Raw genomic sequence first — 19,612 nt, 5'->3', positions numbered from 1 at the left:
TAGATAGATAGATAGATAGGTAGATAGATAGATAGATAATTTTATTTAGAGGGATTTAGTTTAAGGAGTTAACTTACATGATTGTGAGGGCTGATGACTCCAAAATTTGTAGGGCAAACCAGCAGGCTGGAGATTCAGGTAAGAGTTGATGTTGCAGTCTTGAGTCCAAAGGCTGAAAACTCAGGCAGAATTTCTTTGTTGCAGCCTTGTGGCAGAATTCCTTCTTCTTCAGGATACCTCAGTCTTTGCTCTTAAAGCCTTCAACTGATTGGATGAGGCCTACCCACATTAGGTAGAACAATCAGCTTTACTCAAAGTCAACTGACTATAAATGTTAAAATACCTGGACAGTGTTTGGCCAAATAGTGGGTCACTGTACTTTAATCAAGTTGACACATAAAATTAACCATCAAATGCCCTTTTCATTCCCTCCTCCATTCTTGGGACTCCAATTACAAGTTGTTTAATATTTTCTGCATGGTCTCCTACACAGCTAATTTTCTGTATTTTTATTCTCTTTTTTTCTCCCCTTTGGTTTGAATACTTTTATACTCCAATTTTCCTGTTCACCAGTTCTGTCTTTTGGTAGATTTATTCACCTGACTATTGAAATTTTATTTTCTATTATATATATATTTTTTTTCAATTTTAGGATATCCAATTGATTCTTTTTAAAATATATGCCATCTTCTGGTGATTTTTCTCCATCATTTCCTCTATTTTATTGGGCATATTAATTATAGTTACTTTAGAGTCTATGTCCAAAAACTCCAGTATCTGATTCCTCTGTGGTCTGGTTTTACTCTTTATTCTTCTCTTGATTTTCAGTATTTTGTCTGGTTGTCTGACCTTCCTAGTAATTTTTAATGCATGCTGAAAATTACATATGAAAAATTGTAGGGCTTCTGGATGACATCTTAGTCTTTCAGAAAGAGTTTGATTTTCTTCTAATTGGCAGATAAAGCACGACCGCTCATCTTTAATGGAGCCCGTTTCCCATTTACATATATTTTTAGGGTCTAGTCCTTTTATGATCTCAGCTAAAAGCCTGGGGTGTTTATTAGGAACCTTCATCCTTGATTTTCCCTGAACTCCAGTTTTTGTTTCCCAAGCTTTGAATTATGTGCTTAGCCTCCTAGCAGTTGCGTTCTAGTTGGGTTCTCTGTGTCTCTCCATGTGATTGCGTATTCTCTGGATCCCCATCCTCTGGTATCTTGTTCCCCTCGGTCATAGGTGCTTGTTACCCCCTGATCTCTAGTTTTTTTCTTTATCCTTCTAATCCCAGGAATACACTGCCTTGTGCTCTAGATCACTGCTTTCCATTTGGGCTCTGTGACCCACACTGTGAAAAATATGCCAAGAGCTAAAACCAGCAGAGGATACAACACAAACTTCATTGTATTTCTCTGGGGTCTTGATCCCTCAAGTCTGGCCTGCGTGGGATATTTTTTTTTTTCATACTTTCAAACAGCATTAAAAAAAATTTTTTTTTTTAGCTTTTGTAGTTGTTCTCAGTGAGAAGTTTAGTCTGATACCAACTATTTTGTAGAGCCAGCAGCAGAAGAAGTCTGAGTTAAGTTTTGTACGGGACTTGCATATAGAAAATTTCTAACTCAGTGTGGGCTCTGTTCCCAGATGAAAAAGGGTTAATGGTCTGTCTGGACAGTAAGGGGGAGACTCCAGTATTCTTTGATTTTTTTTTTCCCCCAAGACATGCAATCGTTCTAATTGCCCTGAAAGGATGCTGACATTTGAGAACGAAGAGGGGAGAGCGTCTGTCCCATGTCAGTGCAGAAATCCAGGCTGTGCAAGATTAAGACGGGCAGGAAGTAGAGAAAGCAGCTGGGGTTCCGGACCCGCTCATGGATGTTCCTTAGTGGGTAGGGGAAATAGCAAGCAACAATCGTGTCTACCACCATATGCGCTTTCATTCAGTTCCTCAAGGGTCCTGGAGACAAAAGGAAAAAGATCCAGTGATCTAATCTGAGGAACTGAGGCAACCTGAGAGGGGAGGGTCTATCAGTCTGCTCGCTGTCATAACAAAGTGCCATACACTGTGCAACTTAAACACCAGAAATCTATTTTCTCACAGCTCTGGAGGCTGGAAGTCTGGGATCCAGGTGCCATCAAGGTTGGTTTCCGGTGAGATCTCTTTTCCAGCTTCTCGGCAGTTGCATTATTGCTACATACTCACGTGGCCTTTTCTCTCTTCTCTGTGGCTGGAGAGAGTGAGTTCTCTGGAGTCTCTTCCTCTTCTTGTAAGGACACCAGTGCTACTGGATTAGGGCCCACGCTTATGACCTCATTTAACTTTGATTACATCCTTAAAGGCCCTATCTCCAAATACAATCCCATTCTGAGGTGCTGGGAACTAGGACTTCAACATACAAATTTTGGGGGTCACACACTTCAGCCCTAACAGGGCTCCCCAAGATTATGGTCTGTGATAAAACTGAGACTGAAGTTGAGACATGCTCTGGTATGTCTCTGACCCTCAGTGATGAGTCCTCATTGGAAGAATGTGTCTCAGGCCTCTGGACCTCCCGTGGTGGGTACTCAGTGAATATCATATGGAGCAAACCTAGCGGTTCAGAGTGGAATGTCTTATCAGCACAATAGTTTTTCCTTCCCTAATGTAAAAACTGAGGCCCAGAGAGGGCAAAAGTTTTGCCCATGATCACACAGCAAGTTGGTGGCTACAACTCAGGTCTCCTGCCTCTGAGCTCAGCGTTTTTTCCCCAGCCCCAAGCAGGCTTCTTCCCCTCCCTCAGTCCTTGCTAGAATCAGAGAAAAGGGAGCAAACCTGTGAGTTGGGGAGTAGGCACCGACTCGTTTCCTCTCACAGGATATTTGTGTTTAAATCTCTGCACCAGGCAGAGGAAGAGAAATCTAAGCCACGTGTGTGTAGTGGGCTCACGGCGCTCTGAAAGGGCCCACAGGTAGTGGGGTGGAGGCTGGGAGACAGGGTCATCCTGGGGAGGCCCCATCTGCTTGTCCTCCTGATTTTCTACCCCCAACCCCAGCCTCATCTTGTAACACTGGCATGTGTGTGTGCGCAAGCACGCATGTGTGTAAATTTGGAAAACTGGACTGCATCCCACATGAAAGCCAAATTAGTTCATGTCTTCATATCCAAATTATAATTTAAAATAAAAAAAGTGAAATGTTCCTAAAAATGTTTAAAAAAAAAAAAAGTCTTTTGGTTTCCAGGATAGAGGAACAATTCTGCCACAAAGCTAACAACTTTCCATGGGGAAAAAAAAAAAAAAGGAGATCTCTGACTTGTGGTTAAAGATCTCTGACTGGTGGTTAAAGTTGCCAGGAAAGATTCCTGAACCTTCGGGGAGGGGGGGGCTGCTGAGTGTTTGGCCTCTGACCTTGCCGCGCATGCTGGCTGGGGTTGGGCACGTCCCCTGTCCCCTCTGGGCCGTGGTTTCTTCTCTGCGTCGGTTTGTCCGTGCGTCTGGAGGGATCACCGTTTGTTGGCGGCTCCCTCCTCACACCACGGCGCTTCATCTCCATGCACTGCTGCTATGGTTCTTCACACCTGCTCTTTGGAAGGGAAGGGGCACGGCCCTCAGGTTCCAAGGCCCAGGCACTGACTCCGGCCCACTTGCGCAGAAAGGCGACAGCTGGGACGCCCGTCGTAGCTTCCCAAGTCCACAGGAAGGCTGAGAGCAGGTCTGGGAGGGTGGGAATCAGGGCTCCTGTGGGATGCAGGGCAAAGGAGCCATGGAAGGCAAGTCAAGGCCGTGAGGGGGTGAGTGGGCCCCGGCGCTATGCCCTGTCGCATTGCTCCGTTCCAATCTGCAGTCCGCGTCTGCGTGGGGTTCCTATGGCTGTTGCAACACACTACCACAGCGAAATTCCTCTGTGTGACACGGTAATGGCGGCTACTTATCATTATACGTTTGGTGACCAGCTTTGGGTCACGTGCCCGCCTCGTGCAACGGCATGCTCCTAGTCCCGGAATCACACTTCGAGAGCCGCTGGGCTAGGGGAAGGCAGAATTCCTTGGCTGTGTTCCTCACACCGTCTCTATCGGATGGGAAGAGTGGATTCCTCAAAGATCATGGGGATCCAGGAGCTGGGGGAGATGGCTGCCGGGTGGCAGGGGCACACGTGGCCAGGTTGTCAGTTAGGGGCCCTGCTCGGGAGAGAGTGTGCGATGCAGCCTGTGAGGATGGCGTGTTCAGAATATGTGAGGATAAAGACAAGCTGGCAGAGATCGCACTGGTCACCGAGACCCACAGGTGGTGGGTCCTAAGTCCTGGCTGGGTGTCCGGTGGCTTGACCACAAGCACTCCCACAGGGAATGCAGGCTCAGTGGGGCCCCTGTAAATGAGGTCCTCGCAACGCCCTTGTTGAGACGAGTTTACCTGGATCTTGGAGCGAGAGAGCAAGCTGGAAGGAGAATCTGCTTTTAATTCTCAGAAACAAGGAGACTGGATCAAATGACCTGTGGGATCAGCGGACCAGCCCGGCCTCCGATCCTGTGCGCTCACGTCCCAAAGCTAATGATGTCATCGCCCTGGGCTGTGTCCGATCTGTGTAGTTAGGTTGATGGGATTAATCAGCTCATGTTAACATGCTGATGATCATGAAATAAAGACCGGCCATTTCAATAGGAGAGTCGGGGCTGAGGGACTAAGGTGGAATCATATGGACTTTTACAGGGGTCATGGTTGAATTATCACGAAACTTCCTTTACTCAAAGCAGATGCTTATTGAGATTAATTTAGTGTGAAAAGTGAACCAGACTGAGTATAAAAGACATTGTCTCTTCAATTATGTAACAGGACACCTCCTCATTGTCCTCTACTCACTGAAGATGATTGTGCATTCCCTCCGGGACATTTCAGCACACTGTGCTGAGTCGCCGTGCAATCCCTCTTTTGGGGATGTTCAATGAGATCCCAGTGTTCACACAAAGACGGAGTGGGCACAAACAAAAGGGAACATCAATTGGGGAAATGGGGGCTGCAGACAGAACGCATCTTTCTGCTGAAACCACGTACATAGCAATTTCTAGAGATGCGCCTCGTCTGAAGATGAGAAACACATGGGGAGATTATTGCCTTGTCTCGGGTGCTTGTGTGACGCGTTGTGGTGCCTGTCCAGGTCCCTTGGGTCCAGAGGAGGAGCTCTGCAGAGGGTCGCATCTGGACCCTGGCTGTATTTGTCATCTTCTACACACTTTCCTTATTGTCTTTTTAAAAGAAAATAGCATCTCTTCCCCGTGTGTCTGTTGGTTGCATAGTGTTCCTTCTTAAAAATTTTCTCTTTGTTTCTGAGACCCTCTGGAGCCCTGGCTCTGCTCGTACCTCTTGGCCTGTCCTATCTCCTTCCCCGGATCCTCTTCCGAAGTCATTTCCTTGATCACTGCCGTTCCCCAGGGCTCAACTTTCTGTTTCTGCTCACTGGAAACGGTCTTCCCGGAGTTGCTTTATCTCGCCCTGCAGTTCCTACAGTTACTTTAAGCCCAGAGATATGGGGAAGTCAGTGCTATGCCCCCCGTAATTGAATAAAACCAAGAGTTTCCCAGGTGAGCAGTGACAGGAGAACTTGCTGTTGGGAAGGGGCAGCTGGCCACGCGGTCCCTGTCTGGGTTTTCTTTTCTGTGGAATTCTTGCTCCCCCTCCTTTAGGGCACATCAGAGGGGTCTGCTTTCCTTGTGAATCTCTGACCTAATGGCGAATGAATCCTTTCTCCATGGTTTTCCTAAGCTGAGATGAGAAGCTTTCTTAGTATGTGGCTACTTGCAAGGCAAAACACAAGGGATATGAGCACAATGAGACCAGAGAAGGTAAACAACTTGGCTTTGCAAGGGCTGAGCTGGGAGCACTGTATGAGTTATCACTGTAACAAATTACCTCCAGACATGGTTGCATATCTCAATCATACCCGGGGCTTCTTAGGTCAGGAATTCAGGAAGACCTTTGATGGAAAGCTCTCACCTGAGATCTCATGAGGTTGCACTTTTGCATCTGCTGGGGCTGCATCATTTGAAGGCTTGACTGGGGCTAGAGGATACCTTTCCAAGCGTCCACTCACATTCGGGATAAGTTCTTTCTGGCTGTTGCCTGGGGGCCTCAGCTCCTCTGCCAGGGGGCCTCTCCACAGGACTGCTTGAGCATCCCCGTGGTATGGCGACTGGCTTTCCCTAGAGCAAGCGATCATGGCAGGAGCTGTGGTGCTTTCTATCTAACATTGGGAGCCACACATTTCCATGTCCTTGAAATTCTCTTGGTCATGAAGTGTCATCTGTGATTCAATATGGGGGATGATGACCCAGGGAAACGGATATGCGGAGGCATGGATTAGCAGGGGCCATTTTGGGAGTGAGCTGCAACAAGAGCCAACTTGTTCTCCAGGATCTGTGGGACTCTCCCTTTCCATGAGGATCTCCACAAGAAGTGGCTTTTAGGGACCTTGACTTTTTGGCTTCACCCATAGGCAGAGGTCAAGTACCACCTTGCCAAGAGCACGCAGGGACACCTCCTTCCAGTTTGATCTTTAGACTTCAGAAGCAGAGAATTTAATTAATCCCATTCCTCAATCCATGGTTTACTTTCATCACTGTTCCATGCGAGGCTCCTTTCTTGCTTTATTTACTTATTCTTTTTATCTTCCTTCCACGCATATGCCCTTTCGTCTATTCACCCTTCCCCATGACTACCACTGGCAATCACATTAAAATGTAAAATCATGTTAAAATGCTCTGCTCAGGTTGCTTTTAAAAAATGCCATAGACTGGGTGGCTTAAACAACAGACATTTATTTCTCACAGTTCCGGAAGCTGGAGAGTTTAGGATCAAGGTGCCTACAGATTGCATTCTTGGCGAGGACCCTCTTCCTGGCTTGCAGATGGCTGCCATCTCACTGTGACCTCACATAGCCGACTGAGAGAGCACGCACAAGCAGGGGGAGGGGAAGGGAGGGAAGCAGACTCCCAGCTGAGCAGGGAGCCCGACCCGGGGCTCGATCCCAGGACCCTGAGATCATGACCTGAGCTGAAGGCAGACACTTCACTGACTGAGCCACCCAGATGCTTTTAAACCGTAGACTCAAACACTTTGCCTTTGCCAGGATGGACCGAAAGTTACCTTACAGCAGTAGTGGGCTTCCTGCCCGTGTTGCAGGGAGGAGCTGGTGGAGAGCTGGGCTGGATCCGGACGCAGTGCCACCCATGAGTAGCAGGGGGCTGGAAAGGCTGAGGGGCAGGTATAGAAGGTAATCGGGGAGGTGAGCCGAGGGGCCATGCCAAGGAGAGCGAGGCCATTTGTCAGATCCGAAGGGCCAGTGGGAAGTTGGGCTGGCAGTCGAGGCAAGGAACAGCGGGTTGGATAAATGAAGAGTGGGAGATGGAAGAGGCCAAAGGGCTCAGAACACAGGCCATTCACTCTGGAGGTTGCCTGGGCTCTTTCTGTGGGGCTGGTGAGGGGAGGCAGGGAAGGTTTAGCCAGCTTCAAGAAGGGCTGCCACAGGTGGGAGGGTGGTTCTGTGAGAATTAGGAAACAGAGACTGCTCTGGGCCAATGCAGCTTTACCCCCAAGGCACATGGCTTGGGGATGGAGTGTAGGCTAGATTGCAGTCTCCTGAGCAGTCCCTGTTGTGCAGTGCACAGCCTGGACAACCGTGATGAGCCCTGGCTGACAGACTTTGGGTTAGCCAGATGCCTTTCTCTTTTCAGTTTAACTCCTGACTTCCCAATGGTCCCCCATGCAAGGCACCTCCAATTCGTCTCTCACCCTATGGGGTTGGGGCGGGGGCACCAGGAGTTGGCATCTGCTGCCTGACTTTTATTTTATCATTAAGGTCAAATTCCCTTACCATAAATGTATAGTTCAGTGGCATTCAGTACTTCTGGTATTGTGCAACCTCGACCTCCAGCTAGTTCCAACACATTTCATCACGCCCCCAGGAAACCTTGTACCCATTGAGCAGCCTTTCCCCATTCCCTGTCCTCTAGCGCCTGGAAACTGCTAATCTGATTACCTATCCTGGAGATTTCATATAAGTAGAATCGAACAGTACATGCCCTTCTGTGTGTGAGTACGATGTTCCTTTTTGTGCCTCATACTCCCACATATGGGCAGAGAGCATTTTGTTTATCCATTCATCTGTTGAAAGAAACATGGGTTTTTCCATCTTTTGACAACTGTGAATAGTTCTGCTGTAAATACGCACGTGTAAGGTTTTGGTGGAACAATTCTTGTTTGTTTTCAGTTCTTTGGGGTGTATGTATACCTGGGAGTGGAATTGCTGAGTACGATAGTGATTCATTGCTTAACTTTCAAGGAACTGCTAAACTCTTTTGTGCAGCAAAATTTTGCATTCCCATCAGCAGTGTATGAGGGTTCTGATTTCCCCACATCCTGGCCAGTGCTTGCTATTTCTTATTTTTTAAAACTTCAAGCCATCCTCAGTGGGTGTGAAATAGTATCTCATTGTGGTTTTGATTTGCATGTCCTGGATAACTAATGACCCTGTGCATATTTTCATGTTTTTGTTGGCCTTTCATAGATCTTCTTTGGAGAAATGTCCACTTTGCTCATTTTTATTTTATTTTTTAAAGATTTATTTATTTATTTTAGAGAGAGGGAGAGTACCCGTGTGTGGGGGGGAGGGGCAGAGAGTGAGGGAGAGAGAATCTCAAGCAGACTCTCCGCTGAGTGCAAAGCCTAATGTAGGGCTTGAATCCAGGACCCTGAGATCATGACCTGAGCTGAAATCAAGAGTCAGACACTTAACCAACTGAGCCACCCAGGTGCCTCCCTCATTGCTCATTTTTAAATTAGGTTGTTAGTCTTTTTGTTATTGAGTTGTAAGGGCTCTTTATATATTCTGGCTGCTGTCTGATTTTTATTCTTCTAAGTCAGAGGTGCTTTAGCCTAGGTTCTGTCACTTGAAAGAAAAACCTCCAAAGTAAATTTCCTCTTGTGAAATGTCAGCAAGTTACTGAGAGCCTGTGAGCCTCAGTTTCCTTATCTGTGAAATGGGGATAATAATAGACCTGCTTCCCAGGGTTGTTTTGAGGATCAAATGTGCTAATATGTGTAAAGTGCTTAGAACAGCACCAGGTATGAATGTGAGGGCCCCATAAATATTAGCTCTTGCGGGGCGCCTGGGTGGCTCAGTCGTTAAGTGTCTGCCTCTGGCTCAGGTCACGATCTCAGGGTCCTGGGATCGAGCCCTGCATCGGGCTCCCTGCTCTGCCAGAGACCTGCTTCTCCCTCTCCCACTCCCCCTGCTTGTGTTCCCTCTCTCGCTGTGTCTCTCTCTGTCAAACAAATAAATAAAATCTTTAAAAAAAAGAAAGATTAGCTCTTGCTGTTTTTAACATTATTTTGATAAACTAGCACAACCATGCTCATCAGCGCCTTCATTTTAGGTCACCATGCACCTCGCAGGATGTGCAGGAGGAGAGGAGGATGCCAGGGGTGACGCAGCAGGCGACTCAGCCTCCTAACGCTGTTAACCTAGGACAAGTAGGCAATTGAGGTGGGTGTCATCCAGACACGAGAAGGTAAGCACCCAAGGGTGGCTGTGCTACGCTGCGTACCACGGTGGTCCGAGCGCCTGGCCTGTCATCGAGTAGAAGCCGGCGCATGAGAAGAACGTGCTCACCCAACGCGGGCAGAAGGGCAGAAGGGATGGAGCAGGAAGCCACATGCAGGTGCTTCCTGTGCTTCCCAGGCAACCTCCAGAACCCAGCTGACGTGGCGGTTTGCTGGGCACCCCTCGTCTGTCTACTTAGGCCCAGATGGCTGGGACTGGCTTCCTTTTGGGGGGATAGCAGAGGGAGAAGGAGAGAAAGGATCTTAAGCAGGCTCCAGGCTCAGTGTGCAGCCCAACACAGAGCTCCATCTCACAGCCCTGAGACCATGACCTGAGCCAAAACCACGTTGGACATTTAACGGACTGAGCCACCAAGGTGCCCCAGGACTGGTTTCTTTGTTAGAAGCCAATCAGTTTACCCCAAATTGTGCAAACAAGATTCACTGTGCCCAAATTTTCTATAGGTTTTATCTCTCTTCTTCTCTCTCTTTTATTTTATTTTTTTTTTAAGATTTTATTTATTTATTTGAGAGAGAGAGAGAGAGAAACAGCATGAGAAGGGAGAGGGTCAGAGGGAGAAGCAGGCTCCCCGCCGAGCCAGGAGCCCTATGTGGGACTCGATCCCAGGACTCCGGGATCATGACCTGAGCCGAAGGCAGTCGCTTAACCAACTGAGCCACCCAGGCGCCCCCGTCTCTCTCTTTTAAATCGTATTTTTTGCCTTTGTTCTCTGACAGAGATTGTCAGGGTCTTTGGCTGTCTCCCTCACATTGGAGTGTATTAGGGTTCTCCAGAGAAACAGAACTAATATGATCTATCTATCTATCTCTCTATCTAGACATCTCTCTAAAGATAGATACATAGACATGGATTAGCTCACGCAATTATGGACGCCAAGAAACCCAGACGCAGGAGAGCTCATGGTGTACTTCCAGTCTCCATCTGAAGCCTGAGACCCAGGCGAGGCGATGGTGTAAGTTTCCATCTGAGTCCAAGTCCAGAGGCAGAAGACCCATGGCCCAGCTTGAAGACTGTCAGGCAGAGCAAAAGAATTCTTTCTTACTCAGCCTTTTATATTCTTCAGACCCTCACTGGTTTTGCTGTGTCCCACGCACATTGGGAAGGACCACCTGCTGTCCTCAGCGTACTGATTCAGGCGGCGATCACATAGACACACGCAAATATTTGGGCACCCTGTGGCCCAGTCAGGTTGACACATGACATCAGCCATCACAGTGAGTACATATGAATACACGTGTCTGACCTGAATACCTCCAGGCTATTCTTTGGCCGCACTCCATAGATGGTTGTCGACTACTGAATGGGTGACCAGTTGCTCAAAGGGACGGTTGTGTGAAATGCCACATCCTGTGCGGTTGCGGGACTAGGGATGGGCCATCTCAGTGTGTGCTGAGAGAAGCCACGGTCCCAGAAACTTGGGGATGCCTCTGTACTGATTTGAATAGTGTACCCTACACATTCACATTCTCCCGGAACCTAAGAATGTGACCTTATTTGGAAATAGGACCTTGGCAGAGGTAATTAATTAAGGCCATACTGGATTAGCATAACTAATGACACTGTCCTTGTAAGAAGAGGACACCCAGATGTGCAGAGGGGAGGTCGTGCGATGGGAAGATGGTGGACAGATGGAGTGATGTGGCCATAACCCAAGGAACGCAAGGGGCCACCAGAAGCTGGAGGAGGCCAGGAAAGACCCTCTCCTAGAGTTTTGGGAGGGAGTATGGCTCCGAGGACACCTTGATTTTGTACGTCTGGCCTCCTGACCTGTGAGAGCCTAAATGCCTACTGTTTTCAGGCACCTGGCTTGTGGTAATTTGCGGCGGCCGCGCCTGGAAATGAACACAGTCTTGAATAAGCACCCGCTGGGTCTTTCTACCTCTGGAAGGCCATTGCCCAGCACTGTTTCTCTTTGTGAAGCGCTCAGGCAGTTTGGCTGGAACCCCCTTCACTGTAAATTGCTCAGTCCCCGCTGGATTTTAGTAGGCCATTTTTAATTTTTTCATCTCCCTGTTGCTTATCCGGGGCAGGCGGTTCGGATTAACTTTGAGAAATGTATTTGCATTTTCGATAGCAAAGGCCTCCTGACGTGCGATGGCTGCATGAGCCAGGCAGGGAGTGGCTATTGGATCCCGTCGGGGGCCTGGGACAGGGGCCTTTCTTCCACTGGGCACTGCTGGCAAGACCCCCTGACCCTGGAGCTTCTGGGGCCCGGCCTGCAGGGGAGACGTCGCACACAATACCCTGGAGTTTGCAGGCTCCCGACCCTCCCTGGGTGTGAGGAGGTTTTTTCCTAACTGTAAAATAAATAGATATTCATTGAAAACAACTTAAACAGTGAGTAGAAGCATAGAGTGGCAAAACGACCCTTAATAGCATCATCCCTAGTCATTATTAGCCTTGTGTCGACTCTCTTCACTCCTACCTGCCCTTCTTGTGCATGCTTTTCTTTGTCTGTATGTGGGTTTATATTTTTATGAGAAGATGTGCACAAACCACAGCATCTTGTAAGCTGCCTTTTCATTTTATGACATATTGTGCACCTCCTTCCACACCCACAATTATGGGCCAATAGCAACATTTGAAATGGCCGCACCATGGCCGGAACGCCTTCCGTGAACACGCCCCTGCCCGAGGGTGAGGTCGGAGGATGGAGGCTCACCTGGCTGAGGTCGAGCAGACTCCGAACGTTGCTTATGTCCGATCCACTGATGAGCAGGCAGGCCAGTGGGCAGGCCTCTGACCCCTGGAGCCCACTGCAGGTCCTTAAACCTCAGCTCTGCCTGCTCAGTGAATGCACCAGGCAAAGTTCCTGACCTCTGTCCACCTTAGGTTCCCAGGGCTGCTGTGACAAAGTCCCAAAAACCTGGCTGTCTTGAAACAAGAGATATTTCTTCCCTTGCAGTTCTGGAAGATAGAAGTCCCAAATCAAGGTGTCCACAGGGCCGTGCTCCCTCCGAGTTTTCCGAGGAAGAACCCTTCCCTGCTTCTCCCAGCTTCTGGGGATCCTCGGCCTCCCTCTCGCCTCTGCCTCCATCATCACGTGGCCTTCTCTGCTCCGTGTGTCTCCATGTCCAACCCCATCCTAATCCGGTATCGCCTCATCTGACCTTGATTACATCTACCAAGACCCTAGTTCCAAATAAGGTCACATTCAGAGGTTCTGGATGGACATAGTTTTGGGGGGCCACTTATTCAACCCAATACACTCATCCTTCAGGAGGAGATGTAATTTGGGGAATGAGTTAATACAAGTAAAACACTTAGAAAAGCAGCTGGCCCAGTGAAGCCCTCCTAGAGGTGGTCATTATAATGCAAGGAGCATTTGAAAAGACTCAGAGGAAAGATCGTATGTAAATGCCCAGCAAAGGACACATCCTAGCCAAGCCAACCTGCCCCCCACCCCCGCCCCGCCTGGCTAGTCTTTTTGAGTCTTTGTCTTTTATATGCCAGAATATCAAGTTTTCCTCTTGCAATCCTTCCCTTAAAGAATGGTTTATCTGGCCATTTGTTTATGTGTGGAAAATGCATAAAAATTTATAAAATAAACCCATTTACTTCCAGACGAAAGTTAGCATTTTGCCCAGAGTGAATTTTTGTGGCTGAGTTATAAAATTCTCAAAGTAAGGGATTCTTTCTTTTTTTTGAAAGTAAGGGTTTCTAATGAAACTGCGCTACCCTTTAATGAACATCACCACCCTCGCTATAATAAAGAAAGTACAATATTTGGCATGATGCACTCTGGAAAAATCGCCTGATATGTAATATGAGTGATTACCTCCTTTGTGAGCCAAGCTCTGTTTCCATTTTGTGGGGGTAATTCTGCTCAAGTATTTACTGAGTGCCTACTAAGTCTCAATCACTGTGCTGGGCAGTGGGGATCTAAGGATAATGTTAGTGGGAGTATAGTGTCGTAAATAATAGTGAGCTTTCAACCAGGTGCATGTGGGGCACTGTTCTCAGTACTCTGCATACCCACATAATCCTAATAGGATCCCCATTTACAGATGGGACCCCAGAGGTACGGAGAGGTCCAAATCATTTGCCCACCACGCTGCACCCGGCAGGGAGAAAGTCAGGGGGCACATCCACTGTCCTGGGAGGTAGGTGGAGTGCAGTGGCTGAGTTCAGCACGATGGCATCGGCACAGGGGCTGTGGAAGCCCATGGGGGGCCACCTACACGCACGGTCTGGGAAGACCAGTGAGGGCTTCTTGGAAGGGCGTGTTTAGGAGGAACTGGATCGAGGGCCGGTGAAGGAGAGGGGGCACCAGGGAGCATCATCCCCGAGCTTAGAAACAATGCAGTGTGTGCACCCATGTGTGCACGCCTGTGTTGGGCGTTGCTGGACCCGCATCATGGGCGAGAGCATCGAGATATTCATCCAGAGAAGTGGGCAGGGGTCAGCAGGAGGAACGGCGTAGATGCTTCCTTAAGGAACTTGGATACTATCCTGCACGTGAAGGAAAGCCTGAATCAGGGCTTTAAGGAGAATGACATGCAAGTCTGACTATTTGGGTTTCTTCACTGTAACTGGAGTATTTTAGGACATGTCACTCGCATGCTCATTTTGAGACTGGGGAGAAAAAAAGGACTATAGAGAGGGGAAAAAATAGGATACTATCTTAAAATTCTGTCCAAGCTGCTGATTTTCTTTCTCTCATTAGATGTATTTGTATCCATTTCACATGTCAGCCCCAAAGGTCTGAATCTTACCAGTTTTTGCCTGCCAGTAGGACATTCGTGCGGCCATACCTGTAACAGCCAGCACCCCTGAATGCTTCTTACGCACCACACGTCACTGCCAAGATCTTACAGGCTTCAATTCGTCTAGTCTTCACCAGGACTCTACAAGATAGATGCTACTGCTGTCCCATTTTCTGATAGGACAGCCTGAGGCACGGGGAGTGTCCTCAGCACCTTGGCCCTGGAAGGGGTCAAGCCAGGATTTGAACCAGGCAAATCGCTCTGTAATCCAGGTCCACCATTCTTCAAAGAATGGGATTTTTCCCATGGTCAAGCCACGCCATCACTGGCCTCAGGTGGGCTCTGGGCTGAACTGTGTGCCCCCCCAAATTCATGGATTGAAGCCTTTACACCCAAAGTGATGGGATTTGGAGATGGGGCCTCTGGAAGTAATTAGGGTTAGATGAGTATCTTTATTTTTTATTTTTAAAAGATTTTATTTATTTACTTGACAGAGAAAGACACAGTGAGAGAGGGAACACAAGCAGGGGGAGCGGGAGAGGGAGAAGCAGGCTTCCCGCCGAGCAGGGAGCCCGATGCGGGGCTTGGTCCCAGGACCCCGGGATCACGACCTGAGCCGAAGGCAGACGCTTAACGACGGAGCCACCCCGGCGCCCCCAGATGAGTATCGTTATTAAAGGAGCACCAGACAGCTCGCTTCCCCTCTTTCTCTGCCGTGGGAGGAAGGAGAGAGGAGTCTGTCTGCAAAGGCAAGGAAAGAATCCTTAGCAAAAATCCAAACATGATGGCGCCCTAATCTCAAGACTTCTGGCTTCCAGAACTGCGAGAAATGAAAGTCTGTTGTTTAAATGCTCTGGACTATGGTGTGCTCATACAGCAGCCCGAGCAGCCTAAGACAAGGTCAGCCCAGAGAGGCTTCTACTAGCCCTCGGAGTGGTTGGAGATGCACACAGAAGCTGGCTGCTTCTGGCTTCATGGTGGACCCCAGGGAGCCATCTGATGTGACCTGTGTACACGGGAGCCACGGCAGGACGAAGGTAGTGCCGCACGGTGTCCCACTTTGGAATGAAGGGTGCTGTTAATAGCCCATGAAACACAGCACTGTCTGAAGTGTGCGCCTTGTCACAGACGCTCAGGGACCAGGGTCCAGCCCTGCCGCTCACAGGCTCTGTATAACCTCAGGCATCTTGGAAGGCCCTGGACCTTGGTCTTCTCACTGTACAGTGGGAGTAAGAGTACTTACCTCTCATCGCTGATGTGGCATTTACAAGGATACTATAGGCCCAGCCCCTGTGAATGCTTAATATGGGGGGGGGTATAATGTTAATATAAAATTCCCTTTTCTCCAATACCTAGTTCAGGATTCCCTCATCTTGGAGGCTCTCCCTGGCTCTCCCCCTCAGTCCCCTCTGTATGTCATACATGTGGATGGTGGCTCCTTCTTGTGTTAGGTTCAAACTACCTGCTGACGTGTCTACCCGCCACCCCAGATGCACAGGCAGATCCTTTGGGCATACACTGCTTCGGGTTGTAGCCGAGGGACGGGGGGCAGGGCTGTAGGCATGTGGGAGGTGACAGAAGGAAGGAAGGTCATTTCAGAAAGAGGCTACAGGTGGCACAAGGCCACGGTGTGTCTGGGAGGAGAGGAAGAGAGGGAGCGGGGGTGCCAGTTGGGCCAGAAGGCACAGGGGGAGCTTTTAAGGGAAACAGGGATGCAGAGAGCTCGGCACTGTCCCAGGCACCCACATGCACCCTGCAAGATTTTGAGCAGGGAGGCCGGTTCAGATTTGCTAAAGTCTAGGCAGGAGCCTGGAATGCAGCAGGGACATTTCCCTGCATGGCTGAGGCTGCAGAGAAACCAGGAGCCTGGCCGGCGAAAGCTGGCTGAGACCTTCAGACCTTGGGTCCGAGCACAACCGTCTGGATGACTGCAAAATTTCAGCTAGAGGACTGGGGTTGTAAATGGCCTCACAGGCAGGCAACGTGGTTCTCAGGCCCTCTTCAGGGACCTGACCCTTCGCCCCTTCCCAGAGGTGCTGTGGGGAAGCCAGGCTGGATTTGGGAGGCTTTCTTCCATTTTTTTGTCCTGTGATCATTAGGTTTGCTGATAAGTGGGGATTATTAATTAAAGGGATAAAGCGTGTGCTTCCAAGGGTGATTACCGTTACTGTAAATCAGACTTAATGGCGGCAGAAATTCATTAGGGATTCATTTCCTAATGATAACGAATTGGCTTGAGCAGATGTCAGACGCAGCCGTGACCATAATTCTAATTCCAGGCTCCAGGAGTGGGAAGTGTCTGGGACCGAGGAATCAGAGCAACCTGCTCAGAACTTTGGGGCTTTTTAGTGTGTCCTGGGCAGCCCCGTGGACATGGGCCTCTCCTGAGGATCTCCGGGACTTTGCTCTTGCCATGCCCTTCCAGGAACAACGTTCCTGCTATCTTGTCTCTTGAGCCTCACTTTCCTTGGAAGTTTTCCCTGACTGTTCCTGGGGGAGCCCAGAGCCTCTGTGAGCTCCTGAAGCTCTGATCGCCCCCCTCTCTGGACACCCTCGGGGGCGGGCACTGGCTTAACTCCACCTCTGCTTCCCCAACACCCAGCGTGTAGTTGGCAATTTGGTGATGGCTGAATCAATGCACAGACGAGCAGGCGCACTGATGTTTTGCTGGAGTCATCTGATGTGGCTGAACCTGCAGCCGATTGATTCTGTCTGGAACTTAGGGGCCAGAGAGGAACCGCCTGGGACAGGAGGAGTGAGCCCCCTGGTCACCAGGAACATCAGGCCTTCCCATGCGGACCAAGGTGAGTCCCCAGACACACGGGTGCCCGGACTTAGCAGGTCTGGGGTCTCGTGAAATTCACAGGACATTAACCAAAGCAGCAGGAGGTAAAGGACCCCAAACCTGTTGCTAAGCCTGTGAAATACCTTATCAATGGTTATTGCGGGGAGCACATAAGAAATTCACGCCAAGCTCAAGAGCCTAGCATAGAGCTTGGCACCTGGTAAGCATTCAACAAATACGAGCCATTATTATTATTCTGCTGAACTAATGAGGCAGAATCTCTAACTTTGTAACCAGGACGAGAGCAGTTCTGCTTGTAAATATAGACCCATGTCCAGCATGGCAGCCCAGGCTTCAAGAGGATTCCGGGAGGGGTGGGTGGGTGGGGAGGGAGCAGGGGGACTCAGAAGGGCCTTGGCCTTGCAGGAAAGGCAGGGTGTGCCCCGTGAGTGGCGAGGGAGTAAGGGCAGATGGGGCCTGGCCCCAACCACGCCAGGCCCTCAGGGGGTCCAAGCCATGGCCTCTGCAGGCCTCCAGGGCCGTTTGGCCAGGCAGACCAACTCACTGGGCAGGTGATTGTTTCTAACACAGGACATGGCCCTTCCGTACCTGCCCTCTCCAACCAAGTGCTCACAGAGTGAGTCGGGCAAGGATTGGGTCTTTATGGACGAGGAACCAGGCTCAGCAAGGTTGAGGGACCTGCCGAGTGGCACTCAGCCGAGAATCAGGCCCCATCAGCCTGCTTCCACACTGTCCGGAAAACCTGACCAGCTGGCCTCAGAAGAGGAGAGAGAGCTCCTCTCCAGACAGGGGGCTAACTCCCTAACTACCGAAGGGGAGGAAAGTCTCTTCTGATACTGTATTTTGTTTGCTGGGCCAGGAGTTAACATTTGGGTCCCTGTGTATTGCCAAAGCCTCTTGGGAATGTAATCTGTAAGGATCTATTAACATGTGGAAACACACATTCCCTTTGATCCTGCATTCCCACTTCTGGGAATCTATCCCACAGAAATGAAAACCCTAGAATGTAAGGCCATAGGAACAGGATGTTTATTGTCGCATGTTTGTGGTGGCAAAAACCTGGAAGCAATCTGAAAGTCCATCAGGCCTGGAATAAGGTTGAATAAGTTCTGATACACGCCTTTTGGGAACATCAACCTTTTAAAAATTAGATTTCTATGTAATTATCTGGAGTGCTGTCCTTGATACATTGCTAAGTAAAAACAAAAAACAAACATACAAAAACCCACCTCCAAGTTGGCCAGTAATGTGAATTATGCAATGCCATAAAAATAATTAAAAAGTTCTATATGTGGATCTATATTAATTTGCTTGGACCGCCATAACAAAGTACCACAGTCTGCGGGGGGGGGGGGGGGGGGGGCTTAAAGAACAAAAAATGTACTTTCTCACAGTTTTGGAGGCTCGAAGTCTGAGATCAAGGTGTTGGCAGGTTTGGAGCCTGGGACTAGTTTGGTGTCACTAGATTGGGGGTAACTGTACAGGGTGGGGAAAAATTAGGAAATGAGACAGAGGCCAGGTTGTGTAGACCCCCCCAGCCCCCCGCAACTAAAGAATAAGACCCAGAGAAAGGCCACATAGATACCTGTTCAAAGAGCCTTCCATATTTTTCCACAATGAGTTCTTACCATTGGATGAGCCAATGTTCTCCTTGCTGTGCAGGTGAGGAGGGAAATTGAGGGATGGAAAGATTAAGTAAAGTGATTCACTGAAGGTCACTTAGCTGGTTAGGTGTACTAACTAGAGGAGTCAGCACTTTTCTCATGAATGCCCTCGACTAGTTTCGAAGCCCTGTGACGGGAGCTGCGGTGTCTGTTGTGTTTCGGTGGCTCTCTAGTTGAACCTGAACCTCATACCTGGCAGAGACCCGCTCCGTTCTTCAGACTTGGAAGGAATGAATAGATTTTGTGAGGCAGGGACCACTACGCCCATTTAGCAGATGAGACAACAGAGGCTTCGGACGATTATCCGCCAAGGTCCCCCGGGCGACTCCCCGCCGGGATCGCTCCCCTTCCTCGGACCACCCGATAGGCTTCGTGGCAAACTGTCACATCAGGGATATTTATATCCCTTCCAAGTGAAGAGCCTGCCTGACTTCTCACAGTAAGTGGAAGGAAACAGTGGTGCTGTTGGGTCTCGCCTCATCCCCCCAGAGCACCTTCTCACGACACATCTGGATGTGCTTGGCCATGGTCCCTCATGTGGAGTGCCTTTTTATAGACTTGTAATGAAATTGTCTTGGGCTTTGTAAATCCCAGCTTGCCCTTTCAAAGATGACCCCGCCTCCAACTGGAGGTCAGAAGCGTTTTGTTTGTTTTCCTGGCAGCAGTAAACAGGTGTTGGAAGGTGGGTCCTCACATCGTGGGGGAAAGCAGTCATGGCAGGGGATAAATCATGCCAGGTGTGTTAGCTGTGATCTCATTCAATGCTCCTGACAGCTCTGGGTAGGACTACTACCCACATTGGACAGAAGAAGAGACCGAGGTTCAGAGAGGGTATGGTTCCTGCCCCACGGCAT

This window comes from Zalophus californianus, chromosome 2, assembly GCF_009762305.2.
Source record: "Zalophus californianus isolate mZalCal1 chromosome 2, mZalCal1.pri.v2, whole genome shotgun sequence".
NCBI classification, from domain to species: domain Eukaryota; kingdom Metazoa; phylum Chordata; class Mammalia; order Carnivora; family Otariidae; genus Zalophus; species Zalophus californianus.
The sequence above is the reverse complement of the archived record's forward strand: the minus strand, read 5'-3'. Positions refer to the sequence as shown.